The sequence below is a fragment of the Lissotriton vulgaris genome, chromosome 9, assembly GCF_964263255.1.
Source record: "Lissotriton vulgaris chromosome 9, aLisVul1.2, whole genome shotgun sequence".
In the NCBI taxonomy this organism is placed as follows: Eukaryota; Metazoa; Chordata; class Amphibia; order Caudata; family Salamandridae; genus Lissotriton; species Lissotriton vulgaris.
The window spans coordinates 407,720,961-407,748,860 of NC_141697.1; positions in this window are offsets into that span (position 1 = coordinate 407,720,961).

Consider the following 27,900-nt stretch of genomic DNA (forward strand, 5'->3'; position numbering starts at 1 on the left):
GTGGGAGGCGTCATAGCCAATCTTAGTACCAATTCTATTGCAGAATGGTCGGAGAGATGTATCGGGGTGTATTGTATTAAGCTAGTGTATTCAGCTAACGCTCTACTTGTGAGAATAAAATCAATTCTAGACTTGTGTCTATATTTCTGATTTCTAAATGAAAATTCTTGCCTTTGGCCCTCTTTGAATCGCCAAATATCTAAATAGTCATATTGGTGCATCAGACCTAACAGGCAGTTCCTAGATTTAGAAGTTGTTTTCTGCCTACTATTAGGGGTTTTATCTAAAAGTGGGTTCAGTGTTATGTTGAAGTCCCCTGCTATGATCACCGGGTCTGGGAAGCTAAGCAAATGACTAAATAGAGTTTCCAGTGTTGAAGGATCATCGATATTAGGACCGTAATATCCCACGAGTGTTAGCTTAGTGTCTCCTAATTCTATTGCCGCAATAACCCATCTACCTCCGGTATCTACTTTCTGCTGTTTAATTTTGAAAATGACAGATTTTTTGAAAAAGATCGAGACCCCCCGAGTGTTAGAACTTTGTGTTGTGGAAATTGATGACTCTATCCATCTGTTCCTACGGACCAGATCGAGTATCTCACTCTCGATTAAGTGAGTCTCCTGGAGGATAATGATTCCCGCTTCAGTATCTCGAAGATACTGCATGATTTTATTTGCTCGTGGTTTTGTGCGGAGACCATTAACGTTCCAGGACAAAATTTTTAATTTACTCATTAAGTGGTGAGGTTAAGACAATTGCTAAACCTGGCTGAGACTGGCAGAAAATAAACAATTCAGACGATTTATATTTCTGTTTCTTAAGATGAGAAAAAAACATTGCGCTGTAAAAAAAACTATTTACATACAAAGATTGGAGCTCTTTACTAAAAAAGTGATTTTGCCCCCTTACCCCCCCAAACCCACCCCAACTCCCTCCCTGGGAAAACCCCGTACTCACCAACCGGAAACCTTCCGGAAGTAAGTGCCCCTAGCTCTTCCCCGTCTCGACACCTCGTGCCCCCTGGTATCTACAAAATGACTCGCCGTAGCATCACTATGTAAGCCATGTGTTTGTGTTTGTGTTTGTTTTTAGTTCATCAAATTGTTATTATATATATATATTTTTTTTTCCCTTTCTATTTACATACCCCCTTTATTTTTTTTTTTTATTTTTTTTTTTTATTTTTTTTTCCCTTTACCCTTTATCCTTCACCTTATTTCCTTTCTCCCATTTTCCATTTATGCCCTTTAGTTTATTCCCTTTGACTTTCATCTAATTATAATTGTACTGAAGATAATTTCAACAAAATTTGGTGTTACTCCCTTTGTTTCCTATTTCCCAGGGCTAACAGGAGTTCATCTGCTGCTTGTACTGATCTGATATTGTGCATTTTATTGTCTAACATGACTTTAAGGGATGCAGGGAACCCCATTTGTACTGTAGCGCCAAGCTTACGAAAAGCGTCCATCCTTTTACCGAGTTCCCATTGTTTATCTAAGGTACAGTGAGACAAATCTGAGCGGATCTGAAAATTATATCCTTTATATGTTTGTGTTTTAAGCTTAAGAGCTTGGTTCAGAATGTGTTCTTTTAGTGAATAGGTGTGAAAATTCACAAGAATTTTTCTAGGCTTAGCCCGCTGGATATTTCGTCTAAAAGGGTCCCGGTGTATACGCTGAATATCTACTGCTAGCTCCTCAATTGATTGAGGGAGGTTTAGAGTCTCTTTCAGAAGTGTGGTTATGTAGCTCTTAATGTCCGCCCCTTCAGACCCCTCAGGGATATTCAAAATGCGAATATTACTCCGCCTCGCATTGTTTTCTAACGTCTCCATTCTGTCTGAGAGGGCTTGATCTTCTTTCCTTAATCTAACGATGTCCTCCGTGGTGCCCTCAGCTCTCATTGACATTTGACCCACCGTCTCTTCTAGGGCTTGTGTTCTCAACGTCAGATTACCTAATCTCTCATCCAGGGATTCGCAAAAAGTTCTTATCTCCTTCTGATTAGAGGCTGACTCAGCGAAGCCTTGTTTAATTTCTGCTGACAGGGCAGCAAACATTTTTTGTACTGAGGCGACTGATATTGTGTCGACACTAGAAACTACCTCGTCGCATGGCTCTTGGGGAGTTCCTGTAGGACTTTCAGAAAATATATCAGCCTCAAAATTATCTTCGATGTTATCAATGTTGGCGTCAGGCACTTTGAGAAGACTCCTACCGTCTGTTGGAGGGATAGCTGATATCAACTCACCCCCTATAATCCCATCTTCTATTGTCTCTTGATGGGCCTCCAACCCGGACTCACTCAGTATGCTTGGCGTAGTTTCCTCTGGATATTGAATATGGGGCATATCCTTCTTAGCCGCTTGATTATCCTCTGATTCTTTGTTTTCCATAATCTCAGAACAAACCTCTGAACTGCTATTACTGGACTGGGTTTGTTCCTTCCCTAGGTTCAAAATTTGAGGGATTGCCTTAAAATATGAGCGCAAAGAAGGGGTGACTTTAGGGAGAAGAACTGTCGAGGGATTTGCTTTGGAACGTTTCCTACCCCTTTTAGTTTTCACTTCAATGGAAAGGTATGAAGATGATGATTCCTGATCTGCTTGGGGGCTTTTTGGTGATTGAAAGGGTCTTTTATCAGTCTCCTCCTCGATAGCATGTAATGCGCTCTTTTCTTTCTTTTTTCGGGAAACGCTAGCCACCACCAACTTCTTTGCTGTACCTTTTCCCCTTAACTTTCTAGCAGACTCTGAAGCACTCATGTGTGCCAGACTTTGGCTAAGGGGGGCGCTGTTAGCTTTGTAGATTATCAACACATTTATACACTTTTTTATAGTCAGATTACTTACTTTTGGATTCTCAAAAAAGTAAAAGGAACTGCCTTTCAGTATGCCTTTCAGTATATCAGTCTCGTGTGGAAAAGAAAAAACGTTGTGTATCTTTTTCCCTTCTGAAGTGCAGAGTCGGGATCTCACCTCATGTTCAGCAGAAACTCCATTCACATATTTTGTGCTAATAACGCCAAGCAGACTCTGGACTCGTTTTATTTTTCGGAGCCCCGAAGCGGCTAGGTTCCACGGCTGCAACCAAGCTGCTGGAAGCACCCCACACGAAGGGCGTTTACTTCCGCGTTCACTGGAGCTGAAACTGCCGAGGCTGTCAAGGCTGGTGGAACTGCCGCGCCCTTCCAAAACGCTGCCGGGACTGCCGAGACTGCTGAGACTGCCGCGCCCTTCCAGAACGCTGCAGTGAGTAATGAAGACACAGCTCATGAACGGAGAGGTATTTTCCGGAAAGGTATTTCCCTCACCGGTCAGTTTACAGCCAAAAAGAATCCAAAGGAAAAAGCTTACAAATTACTTGCAAGCTAGCAGTGTCGGCGAGTTAGCTTCAATTAATTTTCAGGCATCTTATGACAAGACGGAGCGGAGCACTGCTGCAGTCAGCCGACTGCCGCCATGTTTTCCCAATAAGACACAGGATTACTAAAACTCAAAGAATACGCAAGAGGCACATAATGTAAATAGTACATAAAGACACATATTTTTTCCAAAATACTATTTAAAAACATGTTCTATTTTTAATAAATCTATCATGCATCTGACCCTCTAGAACTGCTTTCAAAACGTGAACTATAAACCTCTACTTTTCATTTTCAAACCATACACTTTCTTCTGACCCTCTAGAACTGCTTTCAAAACATGAACTATAAACCTCTACTTTTCATTTTCAAACCATACACTTTCAATTACATTATTTTTTTTCCACAATTCATGTAATGTTACAAACCTTTTCTAAAATACACCAGTCCGTATCATTTATAAGGATTTATTTTCAGTCTTCATCAGTGACACTTTCTTCACATACAATAGAAATCACTATAACTTTTTAAACGACAATGCTAACGCGGTAAAAATAACCCTTCATTTACTTTCTTTTAAGAATGCACACTATGTACCCCACGCATGCGTTTCTTAATCTTTGTATTTGGCAGCGAATACCGACCTTGAATCGGAAGACATGAACAAGAGCGCCATTGTCACATTTAAAACTGAACGTTGCATCTGCTCACACACATATCTTTCACTAAGCTAACATTCACAGAAAACAGCATTGATGTAAAAAAAAATTGACCTTGCTTTACAACTCCCTCAAATCACTCCCTTATTTTTTAACGCATCCTCCAGTTAAAAAAAAGCGACTTTTTTAATAACCACTAAGCAATATATAAGTGACTAGACTCCTAGAAAATTTATCAAGTCATTCTGCTCCTCTCCACTGCATAGCCGGCGACCTAATTCTGTGGAGTTGCTATACAACCAGCGGTGCTGCGCCGTTTCCTGTACCATCTTGGGAAATTCAAAATGGATGTCCCTCCTGCCTTCGCAAACGAGCCGGGCCACTTAGAACTATTTCGCCAGAGGATGCTTGACTACTACGGCATCTTACCACTCTCGACTTTGAATACTTCATATCGATTATCATTTCGATATTCGCATTTCACCTGTGTGCAGCCTGTATTTCATTGCCTGAGCTGTGATTTCACGTGGGCCCTGGATTTATGTCTCTGCAATTTGGTACCTCCTGAACCGAATTACAATCACCTCATGAATCCGTTACTTGATCATGAACAGCTTTGTTACAACGGAGGGTTTATGGCCTTTGCAGCGATACAAGGAGTTCTGGGTCATTGGAATATATTCGCAGCGGCGCAAGATTTCCTAACAGAGAGCTACATCGAAAACCCACCGAGCTGCCCTATGATGGTAAAAGACACTCCAATAATGACAGATCATGAATGCTCCTTTCATCTTCTCAATTGGATGGCTGACATGTTTTCAGATGATAACAATGATTTCATGTTAGAGGCACTTGCTGCATACTTTGCCTACACAATGGGCGCTTAACTCTTTCCTAACAGCGAGCTACATCGAAAACCCACCGAGCTGCCCTCTGATGGTAAAAGAGGCTCCGATTATAACAGATCATCAGTACTGCTTTACTCTTTTCCATTGGATAGCTGACATACTTTCAAATGATAAAACTGATTTCCTGTTACAAGCAGAAACTACCTATTTTGCCTAAACAATGCTTCAATAACTCTCAAACAAGCCATTGACGTCCTCATTTCCTTTTGGTTTTCTATATTCTTCACGTTCTTTTCCATATTTTCTTTTTAAGAACAGACCTATTTGCTTCACTAACAGTGGACATTATGATTTCGTGTTATTAGACAGCTGATTCATAAAGTAATGATGTATAACCACTTGCATTTTCATATATCGTTCCTAAACTGAAAGGCCAGAAACCTTCTTCCATTTATTAAAATATAGTATACTTCCTTATAAGAGTGTACAATGTTTTTTTCCAACTATATTCATTTTTCTTCAACTATAGCGTTTGTATTCCATGTACTACTGACAATACCAATTACTGTGTTTTTTGCAATTTCTGTACTCATATTACATAATGATTTGCCTTTAAAACAGTACATTTCTAAATAAACATTTCAAATATTCACGGTTTCTCTTTTAATCCATAATCTCAACTATAATGATTTCATATTGAAAAACTATTCATGGGTTCCACATAACCTTAACTGTAGTCACTGAGGACCTTATTTATGAAGACCTACCGCCGCCAGTGCCTCATTTTTTAAAATGAGAAAAAGTAACGCACCGGTGGCGCAAGGCCTTCATAAATAAAGTCCTGAATGTTTTCTTTTCTCGACCTCACTTACTGATACTAGAACCTACAACCAATTACGGCCCGTGAACTCTTTCTTAGTAGGTCGCGCACCGTAAACACAGTTATACCACTGTTAACATTTTTTTTTACTGTTACTAAGCACCGACAGAGTTCCGCTTTACTCAGAGTTAATCACTGCTCCCACGCTTCTAAAGGCCAGACGCTATGTCGTATTTCTCTCCTTATCACCCTTTCATCTCCACAATAACAAACAGTTGTCCGCCAGCCACCAGAGAACAGACTCAGATGCAGAGGCACCAAAGAGTGAACCCATCCCAACTGCCATCTCCGGCTGTTTCCATGGTTACACCTCATTCTGCACCTTGCTGAAGGCACAGGTCAAAAGTTCATCTCTCAACATTCTACAGCAAACTAAGAACACTATTTTCCCTCCAGAAACTCCTGCCAATACACAGCTCTGTTACATGTCTTGTTTTTTCACACCCAATAGTACTTTTCGTTTAACATAAACATTGACCTGTTCACTCTCCACTTGTTACAATCAACCAATCATTTTTATTTTTTTAACCACACCCAGCCTCTTCCTTTTTCTTTATTTAAAATTTCAACTTCTAACTACCATTCCACTTCCAGAACCGATCGGAGGACGACTACAAATCCCTTGAAAATGAAGGTCTGGCTAATAGGACACAGTTATATTCACTGAAGTGAAAAATATGCAGTAAGCAGACGAATTTGCAACCTCAGCTTACCAAATGTACACATAACATGGATTTCCAAAAGAGGATTGAAATGTCACCAATTAATTCCATTGGTGAAAACTTTTATGCATCTCCCAGAACCAGACCTTATAATTGTGCACTGTGGTGGGAACGATCTAGGCACAATCACTGGGGTAGGTCTGGAAATGCTTCTAAAAGACACCTTTCGACAATTGATGACACTTTTTCCTCGATCTGCCTTGGTATATTCCAATATATGCCAAAGACAGAAATGGAATTGGTCCAATCACCATTATGCACAATTTGAGAAAGCAAGGAGACATGTAAATAAATCTGTTTCTGCGTTCCTCAGAGATTATAGCATGGGTTCTATTTACCACAACAACTTGCGCTACCACATGCAAGACATCTATAGGAGAGACGGTGTTCATTTCACGAATGAGGGAAACAGAATCTTCCTCTGCAACATCAGGCTCTGCATCGGTACTTACTTATAAATGCAGAAAACACTCAATTAACACAAGGGCTCTTTTCAGAGCCACCTTATATCTAAGCACTCAAACTTCTGATTTACCTCCATTTTCACACTCTTGTAAATAGGTGTGCGCGCACCCCGTATTTTTTTTTCGGGGAAAAATGATATCTTTTTGCGTTTAAGGGCCTTACTGCACACTCCGAGAAAACCTACGCAGGAAGACAATCTCTACCTTCTCCCCTTTCCATGTTTCAACGCTTTGAAATGAACAATATATTTACTCGCAGTGACAAAATGGCGGACAAAACTTCCTGATTTCCTTCGAATCGAACGTTAACAGACGTCACGCAGCCAAAAAAATACCGCTCACGCGCAGCCGCTTGGGTGCGCGCACGTGTGCGCGCCTATAGATATATAATTAACTTTAACTTTAATTTTCTCAACAACTACTGAACGGATTTACACCATTCCAAAAAAAGCGTAATCTGCGAACAAGACTCTACAGTTTTGGCAAATTTCTTATAAATTCATTCACCCGTTCGAACTGTAGCCGAGTCTAAAGGTCCTATGGAAAATAACATTGAGAAAACACGTTTTGGGACCCCCCTTATATCTCAGCCCCCACTTGACCAATCCCCCCCAAACTTTCAGGGAAGGAGTGCAGCGAACCTAGCCATCTTCTTTGAGAAATTCGCAAAGACTCATCCACCAGGGCCAAAGTTATTCCAAATAGAATGTTGAGGATTTCCTATGGAAAACAATCCTAACTATAACTACCTACTGGCGACCGCCAGTAGGTAATATATATATATATATATATATATATATATATATATATATATATATATATATATATATATATATATATATATATATATATATATATATATATATATATATATATATATATATATATACATACATTTTTTTTTTCTTTTTATAAGACATCATTCACCTAACCATGCCACCTGGATGCCAAGCAGGTCCTGCAAATTTTGCTTGGAGTTGAGGGTGTCTGCCCAGTGGTGCGTCACTTGCTGCTGGGTGTGGGAGACACCAATGTGGCGGCCTCTGCAGCCCCCACAGAAGCTGTCACGCTGCCAGGCCAGAGCCCTTTCCAGGCTTGCCATCTGCAGTCATCATGTGGGGGAAGTGGCGCTGGGCAAAAAAAAATGAGCGCCACAACATCTGTCTCTGAACAATGTGGCGGGTCATCACACCCTCATGGTGCCATTGCCTACAGGGAATAGGGGACAGCAAAGCAGCCTTGTCTGTCTCTGATAGCTGGGTTGGGGAAGATGGATACAAAATCTTAAAAATAGACAAACCAGGGACCAAAAGTGCAAAATAAATGCATGGGTGAGTGGGAAAATAAGAAAAAAGTGCAAATATATTTGAGAAGGATGACGGGTGTATCACAATTGGGTGAATTGGGTTGGATGAGGCCTAGGGAACAGGAAACATGAGGGGTTGGCTACAAAGAAGGATGCTGGAGAATTCAAAATGGGTATGCATTGTATTGTAGAATAAACAGGATGATTATTAATCCTAGGAGACTTAAATATGACTGAGGAATTAATAGTACATCTGGGAGATTAGAGAATAATGGCTGCCTAATTGCATGATTATTGGTAAAACGTTTTTAACTTTATCTCTGTGTATACATCAAATTTGTATTTGTACTGTTTAACTTCACAGAACACAGGCACTGAAGGACGAGGGAAAGAATTAAGAGACTAAAAAGTTCAGTTAGTGTAATGTTATGCTGCAATAGTTGAACCGATTTTGTACAGTGTAAGCCTACTTTATTATCTATTTATTGTATGTGTATGTGTATGTGGGTGTGTGTGTGTGCGCGTGTGTATGTATGTATTATGAAGTGCCCTACACAGCAGATTGGTATCTCACTTGTGATGCACTCTGGTATAGTTTGACATCATAATGCGGTAAAGCATGATGTCTTCCTTGAAGATTGTGATAAAAGAGCTGCAGTTTCTATAAATGATAATAACTGAATATGCTCTGAATATAGTTATGTGACTTCTGCAGTATGTTTTTAAAATATGGTCCAATTAAAGTTTTATCCTGATAAATTATTTTTATAATCTGGAAGTGTTACACTTTAATTGGTTTTTAATCAGCCGAGGAGAAAAACATTGCCTCATTGCAGTGTGATTAAAGGAAAATTACATGGAATTTAAAAGACATATTTTCAGGGCATCTGTCACTTTCTATTTTGATTATAATTGCTAACTCATGAAAATATAGTTGCATTGCAGGGATATACGCGTATTCAAAGCTAAGCTACTTAGACTTAGTTCATGCTTCACTGCAACTCTTCAAATAAATGCATAAATAGAAGAGGAGAATGACCGACCAAGTATCGACCTTAAGGACAAAGGCATGTTCCCATTGGCTGATCCGTCTCTAGCCCCACTTCCAATTTCTGAAGTGAACTCTAAATACTCAGTAAAATCCACTGACTGGTTTTCTCCACAGTACAATCCCTGTGATGACATGAATTCAGCAGGTGGATTCTACCCCGTATGCTGTGCCTCCTTCAGAAAGTCGATGTTTTTCAAGTTTTTTAATAAAACTCGAAATCAGGCCTTGAGATTTAAGGGAGAATTCAGGTGTTGTTCACAAATTGTAAAGGTCATAATTTGAAGAGTACGGGTCTGTTATTTAAATCCTGTGAGAGTCGTGTTTTGATTATTGCCAGTGCTAGGGTCAAACAGAACTTTGGAAGAGGTATACATCCTAATTTAGAAGTCAACAAAGAGAACAATTAAAACAGAGAATAGGGATCTGTAGCTGAATATGATAAAGATATACAATACATTTTCAGAAAAGGGTTATAACACTTTGGGGATAACTGCACTGTTATGAGATCCAAGGGCCAGAATCGGATATAACAGTGTAATACTGCATGTTTTCCTCCATCTCACAAGTTTTTCTGGTGTAGTAACTATCACACCCCGTCAGTTCCACCTCTGCTTAAAATGAAGATTGTTTTAAGTGCTTCATTTGTTTTTTATAGAGTTAAGGCATGCTGGTGATTGAGGCCATGCTGATTGAGAACATGTGTGTATACTATTGCAAACGGCTTGAGGTGCAAGTTGTTAGAGGTCACAGCTTCATTCCCTCTCGTCCCTAATGTGAGAGAAGGAGGCAGGGGACAGCTGTCAGCTGGTCTTGAAGCCCTGTTTGCAATTGTAATCATGTCTCTGGAACAGCTGTCACTTGTGAGATGATATAAAATGATGAGGCCCAAAGAGGAACAGGGCAGGGGACAGGGTATGTTCCAATAGCTCTGCCTTGGATAAGAATGGGGAGTTACATTTGTCTCCCTCATGCCTTGGCTAAGGTTATATGCATTTGCACAATTTTGTCACCAGTGCCTCGCCCAGGGTGGAAGTATATATATACATTCCACTGCTGCCTTTGCTGGTGACATAGGGGCTTTAGTCCCAACCTCGACTTCTCCAAAGGGAGGAGGAGGAGATTTTGTTACTTTCTTACTTTTTAGACATGTCCAAGAGCAGTGAGCCAACATGGCAAATACAATAAGCTGCCGGTTTCAATAAAACTGCAATTTTGTATTGAATACATATAATTTTCAAGGCAATTGCAATTGAAAAAAACGATCTTTATCCCCCTGCCTTCTACAATGGTGGGAAGAGATTTAACCCTCAATCTTGACCACTGGTAAAGGGGCATACTTTTTTAGGGTTTTCATCCAAATGTTCACAAACAATGGGAGATTTGAAGGAAGAACTGTAGTAGAGGACTATTATATTAACAGTGGCAAAGTGATTAGCATTTTATTTTTCATCACGGGACTCCAGCCAGGTCAAGTGGGCCGGGCCGGGCTGGGCTCCCCACTGTCAAAGGGAGCAGGAGTGATGTGCACTCCCTCCTGAAGTTGTGCATGATGACTTGATCGACCCTCTGGTTCTGCCCAAACGATCATGCGCAGTTGGCATGTTCTCCATCGGGCTGTGTTGCCCTCTGGGTCTGGCCAAACGGGCCACTCAGACCAATCATGATGCTGGGAGAGTTTAAGAGCCTGGGTGTTTTCCCCCGAGCACCCTTGCTACCCAGTCAGGTGAAGCCTACACTGACTTGGTTCGAAATGGTTAATATGTTGGTCCCACTATCCCCTTTTGGGAATGTGGTACATGGGGACTTCAGGGAAGGGGGAGGCGCATATCACAGCAGGTTTGGGCTGCTGATGTGGGAGGGTATTGGGAATGTTTTACACCACTTTTTTTTGCACTAATGTCCACATGTATGCCTTTGCCGATTAATCAGGTTAAACAATAACACATTCTCCACAATTATCAAATTGCATCACTGCTGTTGAGTCCCGACTTAGTCCCCCCAAGTATAATTTCCTGACATGGAACGTGCGCGGCCGGGGTGACCCCCGCAAATGAAGACATATCCTGTCTTATCTGGGCCGCCATAATATTCACTGCGCTATGCTCCAGGAAATGCATCTTGCCTCCACCACACCCACCACATTCACATCCCGTTGGGCGTCCTGCAGATGCTTCTCATACTACTCCTCATATGCACATGGCACAACTATCCTAGTGAAAGGCATGCGTCCCTACACCCCCATGGGATCCTATGGTAATCCACAAGGTCGATACAGCATCCTGTGGGGACGACTATCCGCCCAATCTATAACTCTTATCTCTTGCTATGGGCCTAACACTGACAATCCAAAATTATTCCGGATCCTTTGGGGCGAAATACTCGACATCGGTTCCATGCACCTGGTATGGGGTGGTGATTTTAATGTCACCTTAGATCCGACAATGGACAGATCGCACCCACAACCCCACCATTACTCTAATGCACATTACACCCTCAACAGCATTATGGGAGAGCATGATCTAATAGACGCCTGGCGAACCCTTCATCCGCAATCTCGGGAGGACTCCTGCTTCTCCACTGCTCACTCCGCCTGGTCACGCATAAATGGATGGCTGCTTACTAAAGGGCTAGCAACATGGATGTCACATTTGTCTCACCTCTCAGGCACATACTCCGATCACTCACCTGTCCTCCTCACCCTCACACCGACTCATGAAGAATTATTATTATTATTATTATTATTATTTAAGAAGCTTATAAAGCGCGCGGCTACCCCCAGCGGGGGTGTCCCGGCGCTAAGAGTACAGGTTAATCACTAGAGGTGGTTACCTGGTTCAAAACCATCCAAAAATTTGGGGCTGCAGGGATACACCTAATCAGAGTTTGGTGAACAGCCAGGTTTTTAGTTTGCGTCGGAAGACTTGCTCAGACTCAATCACCCTATATCTCTTGGCGCCTCGCCCCTCAGACACTACTAGATCCTGTTTTTAAGGAAGAACTAGAACAATAAATATCAGATTTCTTCCCCTGAAATGACAAATCTGCCCCACAATATTCCGCGATATGGGTGGCCTTTAAGGTCACTACATGCAGTGTCTGCATCACCAAAAGTTGGGGTGTCTTGAAGGATATCCGTGCCACACTTCAAAAATTAGAACTTGAGCTTAAGCAAACACAATTGCTAATACAAACGAAAACCACTTTGAAGTGCAGTTACACCTGCGATACCTACTTACGGACTACCAAGAGACAGCTGAACAGGAGTGTAAATTTACGGAAAAATACCACTGCTACGGTGATGGAGAGAAGCCGGGCAAAGCGTTAGCTTCTGTGATCTGCCCCTCTAGGTTTTCCAACACCGTTCTAGAAATCAAAGATGAAGATGGACAAGCACATAGAAACACCCCATATAAAGTGGATGCCTTCAAACGCTTCTACAAAAACTTGTACAAAACACACAGAATGCAGCCTGTAGACTTCACCCCTTTCTTTGAAGATACTGCCATTACTTGGCTAGGAGACATGTATACAAAGAGACTTGCATGGGAGTGGGAGGTCCAGCATAAACGGGGCCCATCTCAAAATTCAAAAAGTGGTGTTATGCCGTTCCTCAAGTGGAAGAAACACGCGTTCAACGAAGACCGCGTCCCGCTATGTCCAGAGTAAGTCTATAGTTAGGAATCCATTGGTTGGATTGTAAGGCCCTCACACACCCTTTCAGGTGTCATGCTTCATCATCTGGGCTGCTCCTCATTGGGTAGGCGGTGCAATACCCAATGGGCTCCCTGAAACAGGGGCACTTTATCAGAGATATTTTATCCAACAGCTGTATGGGTCAGTGCGGGTGTGGGGCCAGAACTGTGTCGATGTGTAGTGGTGAATTAAAATAGGATTGGGAGTACCTATTGTGAATTTAATTTATTCTGGGGATCTCCTATCCTAGTTAACAATGGTGAAAAAGGCACTCATCCGAGTATCATGCCTTGTGGTGGAGTGACCTTTGTTAGAAATCGTTGGTCAACATGTTTCTCGCTTCCAGTAAAGTATACTAGCGATAATCCAGGACCGGGAATATAGGGGCTTATAATGATTGCGGTTTTCCCGCATCCTCCGGGCCGGCGGAAGCCACCGTTGGCCCGGAGGATGCGGGAAAACCGCTGCGGAGCCTCCACAGACCCACCGCCAAATTAGGATGGCTGGTGGGTCTGGTATTCTGTCCGCAGCTTTTCCGCCACAGTCGCCTTCCGACCGCGGCGGAAAAGCACTAATATGTCTGGCGGTGTCTATCAGACACCACCAGGCATATTAGGATGTCTGCACTTCTATGCTATGTGGAAAAGCATACGGACCTTCACTTCGGGGGCCCGTTGCGGGCCCCCTGGGTAAAGGGGTGGAGGGGGGTATCTATGGTACCCCCCTCCAGGTGATGTCATTCCATAACTCAATAATCAGAATGCGCCAACATACATAGGCATATTCCACCTGCAAACATATACAAGTGGCAATGTTGTTCTCTTGTTTGTTGGTTTGAAGAAAAATGCTCATGACGTTATGCTGATACTAACTCAACTTTAGCCAACTGACGCAGATGGCCGAAGTGGTTACAGGCGGCGTGCTGTGTATTCCTTCTCCGTCTATAATGATTTGACATCTGTCACTTTGCGATGCCGGCCCACTCTGGGACTAACATCTAAATTGCACAGTTCCTTCTTTTAATTGAAATAGGATAATTCAAAAGACAAACTTGAAGGAACAACCTTAAACATCTCAAACAGGTTGCTAAATTGTACATTATCCATATTGCTCCTCAGTGTTCTGATGTTCATACACGTCATACTGAAAAATACGTTATCAAATACAACCATAGCACTCGCTTCACCCCCACTCATAGATGAAGCCTCAAGTCACAAAGAATACATTATTAATTTTGTGCTTAACTATTACTGAATAGAGGGAGGCCAGAGGGAGGCATTTCTATGCATGTATCCAACCTTGATGTCACATTAAAATGTTAAATATTAAATGAATTCTCCATTATTATTTCTATAAATAGGGCAATATACTTTGCATTTCAATTTACAAGTGTTGAATAGAGCTCCCATATGGTCCAGGTGATGAAGGGGCCCAATGTTAATTTTAAAATTACTTCATCATTATTCTATAAACTTTAAAATATTTTTTTATACATATAACCAATAAACTATAATGATGTCGGGTTCATATTTCAAATATCAAATGATTAGACAGAAATGATCAAGTCTAATTATTTTCAAAATGACATTCCTATTTCCACAGCTCCCTGTGAGGGGAGAACTTCTGAAGAACCGATGTGTCACAGTGTGTACCTTTACTTGAGATGGTCAATTTACCAATCACAGTAATAATTTCTAAAAAGCATCAATTCACCAATTAACCCCATAAAAGTGTTTTTCAGCAAAATATTGAACATTGCTCATTACTGATTAGTAACTGAGCTAAAACCTTCTAAAAAGTTTAGCGTACAAAACTTGAATGAGCTCTTTTAAAAGTTTGGAAATCATTCAGAATGAACCCACGTTTTCAGCATTTAAGTTCAAAATCATACACAGAAACAAATGCATCATTAAATGAAAGTGCATCTTTAGCTGTATTAGCAATCAGGGAAGTTCTTTATGGTTCATGAATCTTACTGCTCAAATATTTAGAGAAAAACGCACGTTGAGCTTAATATATTAAACTCCTTCACTCCTTACCACGTCAAATTCGCTTGTTGCTTGCTTCCACTATATTTAGGTAAATATTTTTCCATTTCAAAACTTTCTGTGTACCAAAACTCTTGGTTCAGCTGAGGTCAAGCAGTATCCTGCTGGCAAGAAGCTGTACACTATGATTCAGGTCATGGAGCATGTCACTCCATTCAGCATTAGGCTTTTTGGATTGAGAATGAGCCTTGAAGTGTGGATAAAACACACATGTTTTGCCTAAAATTGTTTTGGACAGGAAGATGAACTATAAACATTTTCTTTGTGTTAATTAATTCTTATTCTTTGCTTGTCTCTTTCATCAGTGCAGCTCCTAAGAACGCTTTTCTCATGGTAGCGACAACATTTCTCTCTTGGTGCCCTGCTGTGATTCAGTGGGCTGAGAACTTTTTAGAAATATTTCATGGCAGTTGATTTGAATGTGTGCCTTTCTTTGCAAATCTGTATTGCAGAATATAAAAAAGGAGGCCTAAAATGCTTAAAACGCGGATCAGAAATAACCAGGAAAACAATTGCGATGCAAATTTGCAGTTTATAAAAAAAAGGGGATAGTTTCCAAAAGTCACATTGCTTATGAGGTGCTCATGACTGTAAAGAGACGTCTTAATACAGCACTTCCTTTGCGTAGATTGTCAACACAGAACAAAGTAAATAATTATCACTTGAAATATGTATTCTGACTTATCAATAATAGAGAAGTATAATAACAGACGTTAACAAAGCCGAGAGTTCTGGTGTTGGCTGCTGACCAGCGGACTCATTTATTTTGACAATGCATGTTTTCTTCTCAAAAGACTTTTGTAAAACTTTATTACATGAATCATTCAAAGATGGCCATCTGTGTTAGCCCACTCATGCACATACGTGTGGCCATTGGGTGATGTTAATACATGTTATAGTTTTTTAAAACCTTTCAAAGATGGCTGCCCATGCCTGTGCATGGGCACGCCTAGGTGACAATCTTGAAGTGGTTTCCAAAGCCGCTTTATATGATGGCAGCTGCTTACAGTGCTCTTGCAGGATGAGGTACACTGGAAGCGGTAGCAAAGTCCAGGTACCATTGTCTAGGAACTGCCAGACCATCAACGCATTAAAAGAAAATTTAAAATGAAAAAAAGGTTTGTTAAAAAACACAAATCATTGACCCAACAGTACATGGCACAGAAGGGGCCTATTTACGGTATGAATGACAACTGAAGGGAACCTGTGGCAGAAGTGTGCTGATCCATTGCTAATTGCTGTATGATCTGGTAGCCGGAAGAAAAATAAGAATGCCATACTAGAGACCAATGAATGAAGAGGGCCGATTGAAAGCACCTGTATGAACATATGAATATTTTTAAGGTTTTTATTTTTAAATCAAAAGCTCTTCTTAAAGCCAGCCCTACAAAACGCTGATAGGAATATATTACAATAGAAATCAATGGAAACCCCTTGTTGGTACACAATATTTGAAATGAACCTTAACCTGCTGTGTGCTTGCTTTTGCATAAAGTGATACCTTATTTGTGGTATAAAGATATAACAACTAACTGTACCATCTTTTTGACCCTCATTAGACAACAATTGTGGAGGTAGCCTGTGTTTTTCATGTATAGTTCTACACGTTGGCTATTTCATTTATCAAGGGACGAGCCAACTATCAAGCATCTGTTTGCTCCTCCCTCAGGAACCTCACATCATACCTGACATCATTTAGGAACAGGTAGGAGGGAGACTTGGGCAATATTTGTAGTGAGTGTTTAGTTTCCTCATAGGCATGTATTGAAGTGGAAGAAGATTTAAGAGGAAAAAGATAAAATAAAGCCTTTTTGCTCTAAAAAAAATAATATATATATATATATATATATATATATATGTGGCAAAACCGGTGGTTGGCATTATGCATTATTCCTTACTTCTACTACTTTGAATAGCACTTTAAAAAAACATACATCTGCAATCCTTTTACTGAAATTCACTCAAACGTTAGAAGGAGTACTTCCCATTTTAGGTCTAACTTGAAAGCAGAAACTGATATTCAAATATTGTTCAAACTCAATGGTTAAGTTATTACAATTAACGATGAACTTCTCCATTCATCAATGCCAAATTCAGGGCACTGTTTGGCACAATTAGGTCTATATGCATATTTCTACATTTGATTCATTTACTTGTACAATAAATTTCATCTGCCAAAGATACTGACCTATATTTTTTTAAGAATGTGTGTGGCATGATGTTCCTGGAGTGATATTAACTTTTAACAATGTAATCTACGTGGGTGTTGATCTTCTCTCGGTGTAAATCTCCACTTTTATGCTGCTCACCACCTCTCAATATTATTATTATTATTATTATTATTATTAATAATTGATTCTTGATAGAGCGCATGGCTACCCTTAGGCATCCCAGCACTGGATTGCAACCATAAGCAATTCTGTTCTTACTGCAATTTCTAGAAAAGCCACATTTTTAGTTCTTTCCTGAACGTGAAGTGGTGGGTTGTAGATCTGAGCTGTAGGGGGAGTGAGTTCCAAAGAATGGAGGCATTGTACGAGAATTTACGTCCCCCTGTTCGTACTCTCTGGATTTTCAGAACCTTGGCTTGGAACAGGTTGGTGGATCTCAGATTGCGCACAGGTAGGTGAAAGGACAGAAGGGAAGAGTTGATTTTGGGGCCTGTGCCCAAGAGAGTCTTATGTGCGATGCAGAGTGATTTAAACCTTATTCGTTATGCGATGGGCAGCCAGTGTAATGCTTTCAATGCTGGCTTAACTGATTGTTTTCTGGGGATGTTAAATAGTAGTCCGGTTGCACAGTTCAGCACCACTTGGAGTTTTCTGGTTGTGAAGTTCAGGGTGCCCAGGTACAGTGCATTACACTTGTACCATAGTTCTGCAAGAAGTTTCTGGGAGTAGTGGTAATATTTTTCCTAATTGCCTTAGGGTTCCAAAGCCTGTGGCTGCTACTTGTACCGCTTGGTGGTCTAGTGTAAGTGACCTGCCCGGCCGAATTCCTAGGCTCTTTATCCTGCCTTTGGGTACTGGGGTTGGGCTTAGGCAATACGGCAAGTTTATGTCTGAGGGGCCGCTTGTTGTTTTTCCAAGGATCACTAGTTCAGTCTTCTCCCCGTTGAGCTTGAGATATGATTGGTCCATCCAGTTGGCCACCTTTCCCAGACATGTTTCAAGGTCGACTGTGCTCCCATCAGGGTGGTTGATGGCTAGTGGACATTTATACTAAGTTGCAGACTTGCATTTTTCCAACGCCTCCAATAAGGGAGTGAAGCTTCCTATGAATGAATTTACAAGTGTAAAGATATTATAGGTAACTTTTTACCTGTTGTTGAGATCTCTGACACCGGAGTCTAGCTCTCCCTATGGGAGAGTATATGGTAAATTAATATAGTTTATTTAAAATATATATATGTATATATATACCAACACATCCAGTAATGTGAATCACAATAACTCACTTGTGCCGCGGCCTCAATTTAAAAAAACTGTGTTTATTTTAGCAACGGGTGCCCAACGCGTTTCGCTGTTAACCTCACAGCTTGTTCACAGGTGACATTTTTAAAGTGAAGTGCATATTTAAAGGTGCAGAGTGCAGTTCCGTTTCGTCATCATAGAAACAGTGAAAATACTACGTTGAAAACATTTACATTGTGATTAGGGAGAAGTTCATGATAAACAAATACTTCGTTTTTCATATTTAAACAAAATAAATTCATTTTACAGACCCATTACTCGAGGCAAAGCTAGGTCACTCACCATCTGTAACCTTCAGGAAAAGTTTGTCCCTTAAGGACATTCTAGTCAACAGTCACCTACAAAGCAACAAAATGACTTGGCTTGAGCAAAGGGGAGGCTTTTACAAATGCAGTAAATGCAAAGCCTGCAGCCACAGCGGAAGTGTGAGAGAAGTGACACTACAGAGAGCTAAGAGGAAATGGAAAATTACCAGGCCCATTACATTAAGTGGTCTATGCCATTACTTGTCCATGAGGGAAATGGTATGTTGGATCGACAACATTCCCAGTCAAGAAAATAATCTTGGGGCATTGGTGAGTGCTGACTAACCGCAACTTCAGTTACAGCACATCCAGACATTTCAATGAGGCACATGAGGGAGATTGGACAAAAGGCAAATACTTTGATCTTGTCATGATCCCTAAGTACCCAAGAGGAGGGAACTGAGTATTAGCACTACGCAGACTTGAGTCAAGTCTGATCCTGTTGTCAGGCAGCATGTTCCCCAGAGGAATGAACAACAATGAGGAATTATTCATACACTTGTAATATAGTGATGCTTCCCGTCCCCCAACCCATCAGTTCCTATTCAGTGAGACTACTTAGTCTCTATTTTACCATTTCAAGAAAATTTTATTGATGAGAATAATGGTAAGAATAATGAATATATAATGCAATACAAGTGATACAATCGATGCAATAGAGATATGCAAAAAGGGCTAAAATTGATAGGAAAATCAAGATATTAAATATAGATAATGAACAATAGCCCATGAGAGCTATAGATTTCATTCAAGTAAAAACCTCTACCAAGGCCTTAAAACATATGTATCACTATCAAATGTGGAGAAGGGGATAGGGGAGGAAACAGAGAGAGGAAGAGAGGAGAAAAAGAGAAAGAGTAAAGAAAGAATGAGTAGGAAAAGAAGACAGGAAAGAGAGAAGAGAAAAAAGAGAGAAGAAGGATTCCCACATGACTAACCCAGCCTAGAGACCAAATAGCAGACAACAATTAGACAGACACATCAAAAGGAAATTGAGGAACCAACCCCTTGGAAGACAATTCCATATAATCATCCAAAGCTTTCCAAACCCCACTAGAGATAGATGGAGAGAGGTGAGCTTGATCAACCGAAGTATGAGCACTACGTAAAAAGGAGACCCAAGCCCACCACGTATGATAGGAAACCGATGAAAAGGATTTCCACTCCATAAGAATAATTTTCACCGCTACAGTCAGGAGAAGATCCAACAACTGTAACTCCAATGGATCTAAAAAAAGAGGAGTAGGGGCAGCCAGTGGGCCTAATAAAATTACGGGGAAGGAAAGTTGGAGCTCAATACCAAAGATAAGAGAGAGATGTTTCTGAATGAGGTTCCAAAAAGGTTGAAGCAAGGAACAATGACAGAACATATGAGGAAAGTCGCCTGCCAACAGGCCACAGCTCCAGCATAAGTTGTCTTCTTTAAGGTGAAGTGAGTGAAGCCGTACAGGCGTCCAATGAAGAAGATTAATAGAAAAAAACTTAGACAGCATTAAAGAAGGTGCGATTTTATTACGAAGAGAGAATTTACCAATTGATTGCCAAGTTTCAGAGGAAATATGTTCTGTAGTGGCATGATCAAAATGATGTAACCATTTACGATGAGCAACCGTCTGGTCAGGGAGTGAAGCAGAGGACAAAAATTTATAAATTTTGGAGGCAACATGACCAGATTTGATCCAAATATTAAAAAGAGAGATAGTAGAAGAAGTAGGATGAAGACGAACTTTAGCAATGGCCACCTTAATTTTAAGAAAAGTATAAAAATCAAGATTTGTTAAGGAATGGTTCTGAGCCAAGGTAGAGAAGGGTAATGGTTCGTCAGAAGCACCATATAAATGTTTAACAAGAGAGATTCCTTTGTCTGCCCAATAAGAGATGAGGGTGGGAGAAATGATAAGCTTAAATTTGGAATTCCTCCAGATAGATGTCCACCTGGTTTTATGCAACGGAATTGCCACCTTCTTGTCTATTTTACGAACCGCCGCAATTGTATCAAGAATTATAGACCGGGAAAATAGGATATGCAAAGTGGATGCAGTGCAAAAAGAGGCAGTAGGCAAAGGAGATGCTAAATGCTGTTCTATGAGCAGCCAAGAAGGAACATGCAGAGATGGCGGAGAAAACCATAAAGCACCTTGAGACGCCAAAAAAGCAGTCTGATATTTCTCCCAGTCAGGAAAATGACAACCTCCCATATCACAAGGACGACGCAAAAATTTGTAGGCAAGTCGAGCACGGTTGTCATTCCACAAAAATTTAGAGGTCAGAATATCGATTTCGCGAAAAAAGGAATATGACAATTTAATCGGCAGCATGGATGAAAAAAAATTATTAATCGGCGTGATCATCATTTTGAGAGTTTGGAGGCGACCCCACCAAGAAATATGTTTCGGAGACCATGTATCCAAAAGACGACGCACCTTAAGTATAGTCTGAGATTCATTATAGGCAATAGTGGTAGTCAAAGTAGAACAAAAATAAATCCCTAAGTATTTCAAGCGTGTAGACTGCCATTTAAAGCCCGCTGATCCCATATGCGAGGGGAAACAATAGGCATTTAAAGGGAACATTTCCGTCTTGTCTGTATTTAGGGTATATCCGGAAACCGAAGAGAATAGAGAAATGATGTTAGAAATAGCCGGGATTGCCAGAGCGATATCATCCGAAAAAATAAGAACATCATCTGCGTATGCAGCAGTTTTAATACAGTGAGGGCCAAAAGAGAAACCCTTGATATCAGGATGTAGGTCAATCAAACGAAGAAGAGGATCAATGGATAATAAAAATAAGAGTGGGGATAAGGGACAACCCTGTCGAGTGCCCTGACTAAGATTGAAAAAAGAGGACGTCGCACCATTAACTCTAATGTTAGCTTTGGGTTGAGAATATAAGGACATAATCATATTAATGAAAGAGTCACCAAGATTGTGTGCGCATAAAACCGCACGAAGAAACGGCCAAGAAACCTTGTCGAAAGCCTTTTCCGCATCAAGGGCCAAGGCCGCGGCAGGAAGTAGAGAGCGTTTGGCAACACCGAAAACATGACAGAAAGTGCGGACATTGTCTCGCGCAAGACGGCCTTTCACAAATCCATTTTGGGAAGGATGAACAAGAAGAGGGACAAAGGATTCTAGTCTTTTGGCCAGGATTTTAGCAAAAATCTTTGCTTCCATGTTAAGGAGAGAGATAGGTCGGAAGTTTTTAGGATCCGAATGATCTTTCCCCTCTTTCGGAATCACTACAATAGTAGCTTCAGCGGACGTACCCGATACAGACCCATCTTTAATAAAAGAGTCAAAAACAGATTTTAATTTGGGGACAAGTGAAGGGAGAAAAGTTTTATAAAATAAGATTGGATACCCATCAGGACCTGGAGCTTTACCAGACCGAGTAGCTTTAATCGCAGACTCGATTTCGTCGGGGGAAATTGGTTTATTCAAAAAAGAGCGATCAGCATCAGAGACCGACTGAATCGGGACCGATTGTAAAAAAGCTTGACACTGGTCAAAAGAGGACTGATTAGAGGGAGTATACAACTTATTATAAAAGTCACGAAAGACTTCCAGTATCTCTTGTGTTTGGAATTTTTTAGAACCGGCGTGGTCAGTAATAGAAGAGATCTGCGAGGATTTAAAAGAAGAGTCCTGAAATTTTAGTGTAGCAGCCAATATTTTCCCAGCTCGATTTTTTAACAGCAACTTCTTTGATTTTTGAGCTTGTACCCCAATATAGGCTCTTTTAGTAACAATGGTATTATATTTGTATTTAAGTAACTTTATTTGTTGTAAACAGGTTGGATCCTTAGAATGCCTAAAGGAAGCTTCCAAAGTCTTTATTTCAGATGACAAGTCCGTAAGTTCTTTTTTAATAGCCGAATTACGTTTGGACATACATTTAATGACCTGACCACGGAAAGTACATTTAAAGGAATCCCATAGAACAATTGGGGAAGAGACAGAGCCTTCGTTCTCACGAAAAAAGGTATCAATATCTTCAGAGAATTCAGCAACCTGAGAAGAATCATGTAAAACTTCGGTATTCAATCTCCACGAGCGAGCTCGTGAACGAGGGGCAAACGATGATAAAGTAAAAGTGACCGCAGCATGATCAGAGATTAAAATAGGATGTATAAGCGGAGAAGAAGAAGATGAAACAAGAGAAGAATGAACTAAGAGATAGTCAATACGAGAGAAGGAAGAGTGAGGCGAAGAGAAGAAAGAGAAATCACTACCAGTGGGGTTATGAAGACGCCAAATGTCTTGAAGCTGAGTAATGGAACACATGTTGAGCATTTGTTTGTGGGATTTAGGAGGACGAAACTGGAATGCAGAATTCCTGTCTAACAGGGGGTCCATTGGTAAATTGAAATCACCACCAACAATAAGATTGCCACAGTGCGGGGTGTCATTTAGTTTTTTGGTAACCGATTTCCAAAAGGACGAATCATCAATATTAGGTGCATAAATATTCATCACATACAAATCATGCTGGCCATCCGACAATTTAGATAATAACCAACGACCCTCAGAGTCATGCTCAGAAGAAAGGAGCGATAACCCAGAATTCTTTGAGACTAATGTAATAACTCCATTTCGTTTACCCAGGGCATCAGAACAACAAACATCCGAAACCCATTCCTTCCTCAAAAACAACGCTTCTTTGTTAGTGAGCTTGGTCTCTTGAAAAAGAACCAAATCAGACGACAGGGATTTACAATAATCTAAAATTTTTGACCTCTTCACCGGATGAGTTCACCCCTTAACATTAAGGGATAATACATTCAAACCCGGCATGGAAAAACATAAAAATCGAAAAAAGACAACATGGGTGACAGAAACAAGACCAACGACAGAACTACAAGGAGCCAATCATCAAACAAAAGAACCACATTAGGCAGGTAAATTTGGAGAATCCAAGAAAAAGAGAAAGGGAGAAGAGAAGAAAAAAGAAAAGAAAGGAGGGAGAGAAGAAACAGGAGGGAAGGCCTAAAAGAGACCAACATCATATTAGGGAGAACGTGGAGAGGCGAGTAAGGGACCCGTACTAGGCAAATAAATAGGTAATAGCAATAGCCCCAAAGAGATATGGTGACCAAATAACAGGAATAGGGGAACTGGTAAGAAACTAAAGTAGCAGCGCACAACAACTGAAGAAGATAAATAAGTAAACTATAGCTAATAAAATACATAAACACATTTAGCTAACAGTCTAATAAAGAGAAACATAGTTATAGTACCAAATATAAGAGAACAAATTCTAAAGAGAATAATCAGCAAGATGTAAAGCATGAACACTAGAGTACAGCATGGCAAACAAAATTTAAGTCCTACAAAAGAAAACTGCATAGTGAATAAGCAATTCATAACTGCATATAATAGCACTAAGACGTCGACAGCATATCAGGGAGAACGTGGAAAGGCAAGTAAGGGACCGTACTAGTCGAAAAAACAGTTGATAACAATAGCCCCAAAAAACTATAATATCCGGATGGCAGGAAAAAAGAAACTGGTAACAAACAAACAACAGTCCCGCCAAGCAGCTTAATAACGTAAATAAGCATACTCTAACTGAGATAATGTATAAGCACATATAAAGCAGTCAATGGCTCGAAACATAGCTATATTACTAAATATTATTAGAAAACCTGATAAGAAAAAAAAAAGCATGAGGAAAATCATGAACAGTAGATTAATGCATGACACGCAATATGTATATCCTAAAAAAAAAAAACTACATATTCAATGAATACACTATAACTATATATAAAAAAAAACATTATATATGTGAGAGAAGAAAAGTAGGAAAATATCAGAATAGGAGGAAGAAAAAAGAAGGATAGAAAAAATCCCCTACAGAAAAAGCAAAGTAACTATAAAGAGATGAGCATCAAAAAAATGGAGAAATAAGTCGAAAGAAAAGATGACAGAGATGAGAAATAAGAATAATGGAAAACAACTAAAAGAGCAGCATAGAAGAAATGATTAAATGAGTAAGAAGAAAGAACGAAAAGTTGAAGAAGCGGAGTAAAATAGGGGAGAAGAACACATTAAAGAGATACTAAGAGGTACTATTAGAAAGAGAGCGATAAAGGGAACAGACAAGTATGAATGTCAGAAAGAAGGATAGAACAGAAATGAGTGTGAACATAAGAAGAACAGAAAAATATCATGAACATTTATGGACATTAAGGTCGGCCCATAAGCACAACAGGAGAGAAGAGAGAACCAAACATGCAGAGAGATACATCCAGAGATAAGAAGAAGACAGTTCAAGTGCCTGAGGCACCAGGAGACTGTGAAGTCGCTTTTTGAATCTCCATCTCTATCTCCAACTGGTTGTCCAGGAAAGTATTTAGATCAGCCGGTTCCTCAAAAATTCTAGAACGTCCTTTATAAGTAATGCGGAATTTCGATGGACCAGAAAACGAGAAGGGAATACCCATCTCAGAAAGACGTTTACGAAGATTCAGGAAGCCTTTTCTCCTTATAACCGTATCTCTGGCAAAGTCCTGAGAAATTGAGATCCGATGACCTTCCCAGACGACTTGTTTAGCTTTCCGCATATGAGAGAGAATCAGTTCAGTATGCTGATGCCTCAATGGTTTAAAAATGATTGCTCTTGGCTGGGTAGCTGTCTTAGACCGAAACGTTGGAACACGGTGTGCTCTTTCTATCTCAAAGTCTCTGTGGAAAGAGATTTGTAGGGTATCCGGAATCCAATGGGATAAGAACTCTATCATAGATGAAGATGATTTCTCTGAATCTTCCGGCAGCCCAAAAATGCGTAGGTTAGATCTACGATTACGGTCCTCCTGCTCAGTTAGGTCTCTGCGCAACGCCGCCATTGAGCGCTCCAAGTGGTTGAGGGATCTGGATTGCTTATGCATACCATCCTCTGCACAACTGATTCGAGATTCCGTAGCAGATACACGAAGAGAGAGGGCTTTAAAGTCATTCCTGATAGCAGACACCTCCACTTGCAATAAATCCGTGTTAGTTTTCGTGGACTGCGCAATATCATGTACCTCATTAAGGCGCGTTAAGATGGTGTCCAGCGTGGAGGTAGTGTCTGACTGAGCAGACTCAGGCGTAGGAGACACCGCCTTAGGTCTTTTCAGTGACGTACCAACATCTTTAGCGTCTTTGTTACTCATGGAGCGACCCATATTTGTAGCCATGAAGGAGTAACCACAAAGAAAAAATATATAGCCACTGGAAGGAGAGAGAAGAGCCAAAAGTGCGCAGCCTTCAGCCCAAAATAAGAAATACAGCACACTGAGCTGAATGGGCACTTATAATAAAATAGCGGCGGACTTATATGCAAGGCAGACAGGTAGCCAAAGAATGATAAAGCTACAATTAATGCAGGAGGGCACAGCACGGAGTTCGCAGGAAAAAATCTCCACACCTGAATGAGAAAGTTGCACTGAGAGAAAAATAGCGCGTAGACAGCTTAATTCCCAGCCAAGCAGTAAGAAAATAGCATAAAATAGGCAAAAACGTTACCAAGTGCAGGCATCATAAAAGAAAGTCACTGGGCAACCCCCACGACCTGCAACATTGTAGCGAAGCCGGCATTCCTGAGGAGAAAATGTCACTGCGTCAGGGGAAGGAAATGGCGGCCATCCGTGAGGAAAACGAGCGTCAGATACAAAACATGCAGCCGGTGTCAAAAGCAGCAGGAAAACCTCAGCAAACAGCTCCCCTCACATTCCGCTGTTGCAGGCTGCCTTTTCCGCTCACAGGGGCAGTCTGGGAACGGATAAATCAGCCCGACGGGAGAACTCGCCTCGGAGCTCAAGCGCAGTCCGCCATGCAGAAGCGGCGCGCAAGCCACGCCCCCACTTAGTCTCTATTTTAAACTTCACTTATGATTTTGTTAGCACTATTGAGTTCGTGCTTATCACTGTTATCTGCTCTGGTGATAACCGTGTTTTACGTGAAGTACAAAGTACAGTATCTTATCTGGTATAAAATGTCCATGCAAATTCATATCTTGAGATTATGGTGTTAAATGTAATGTCAGAAACTTTACTTTGATAAACCCATAGGGTAGCTAGAATATTAACACTAACAGTCTATGTTTTTCACATTTTAACAGATTAGTCAAACAGCACAGAAGGAGGATAGCCACCGAGATATTGCTAAGAGCATAGGAGATTGAAGGTTGTTCCTAGGAAATGTCATTTCTCCATAACTTTGGGGCACATTAGAGGTACCGATATATATAGCACCTCAAATGGATTGTGGCATAACTCAACATCTTCTAGAACTCAGACAGAGCCCAAGGATCAATTTACAATGTAGTAAGGGATCTGGTTAAAGCAGTGCACGATCCATGCGAGTCATCACCAATGAAGAGAGCCTCCCTCACTACCAGCTCCAGTACACACCCTCCCCAAATCTTTTTCGCACCGTCTTTCTTCAGATATTACACGCATCTTGCCAATTGGCTATTTGCAAACTCACTGATGTGAATAATTTGATTTATGACAAGGTAATACACATGAGATAACGGATATTTCCTTTGCAGAACTAAAGGGGTACTGTACCCATGACTGAACAGCCACGAGAAAACACTTTAATCATGGAAACAGACCAGCAATGTTTAACTATTATGATTTATACCACAATATGCTTTTGAAATGCTAATCTTACGCATCTGTGAAATCAACAGTGTTTTTTTACTTTGTATGTGAACTCACCTAAGTATGTTGTCTATGTCTTTTCAACGCGCGCTGCGTCGTGCACATCACTGTATCTTCAAATATAGGAGGAACTGGCACAAGGTCATGTGGCAAAGATCTCGCTAGAGATCGAAACGCGTCTGTTGTTGCCGAAATAAACCCGTAATACTTGCTCCTTTGAAACCAGAGTGGCGATATTTCCTCCCAAAATTGCAGGGATCCCAGTCTGTATATATATCACGGGTCAATTAGATATTTCATTTCACCTGTAACATATAGTGCACCAAAGTGTAAACATAGACATAGGACTACTTGATAAGTTTCAAGTTCGCGGTCATAACGCCATCTACTTTGGAATGGTTTGTTGATGGATAAATATGCATGTTTTTTTCAATT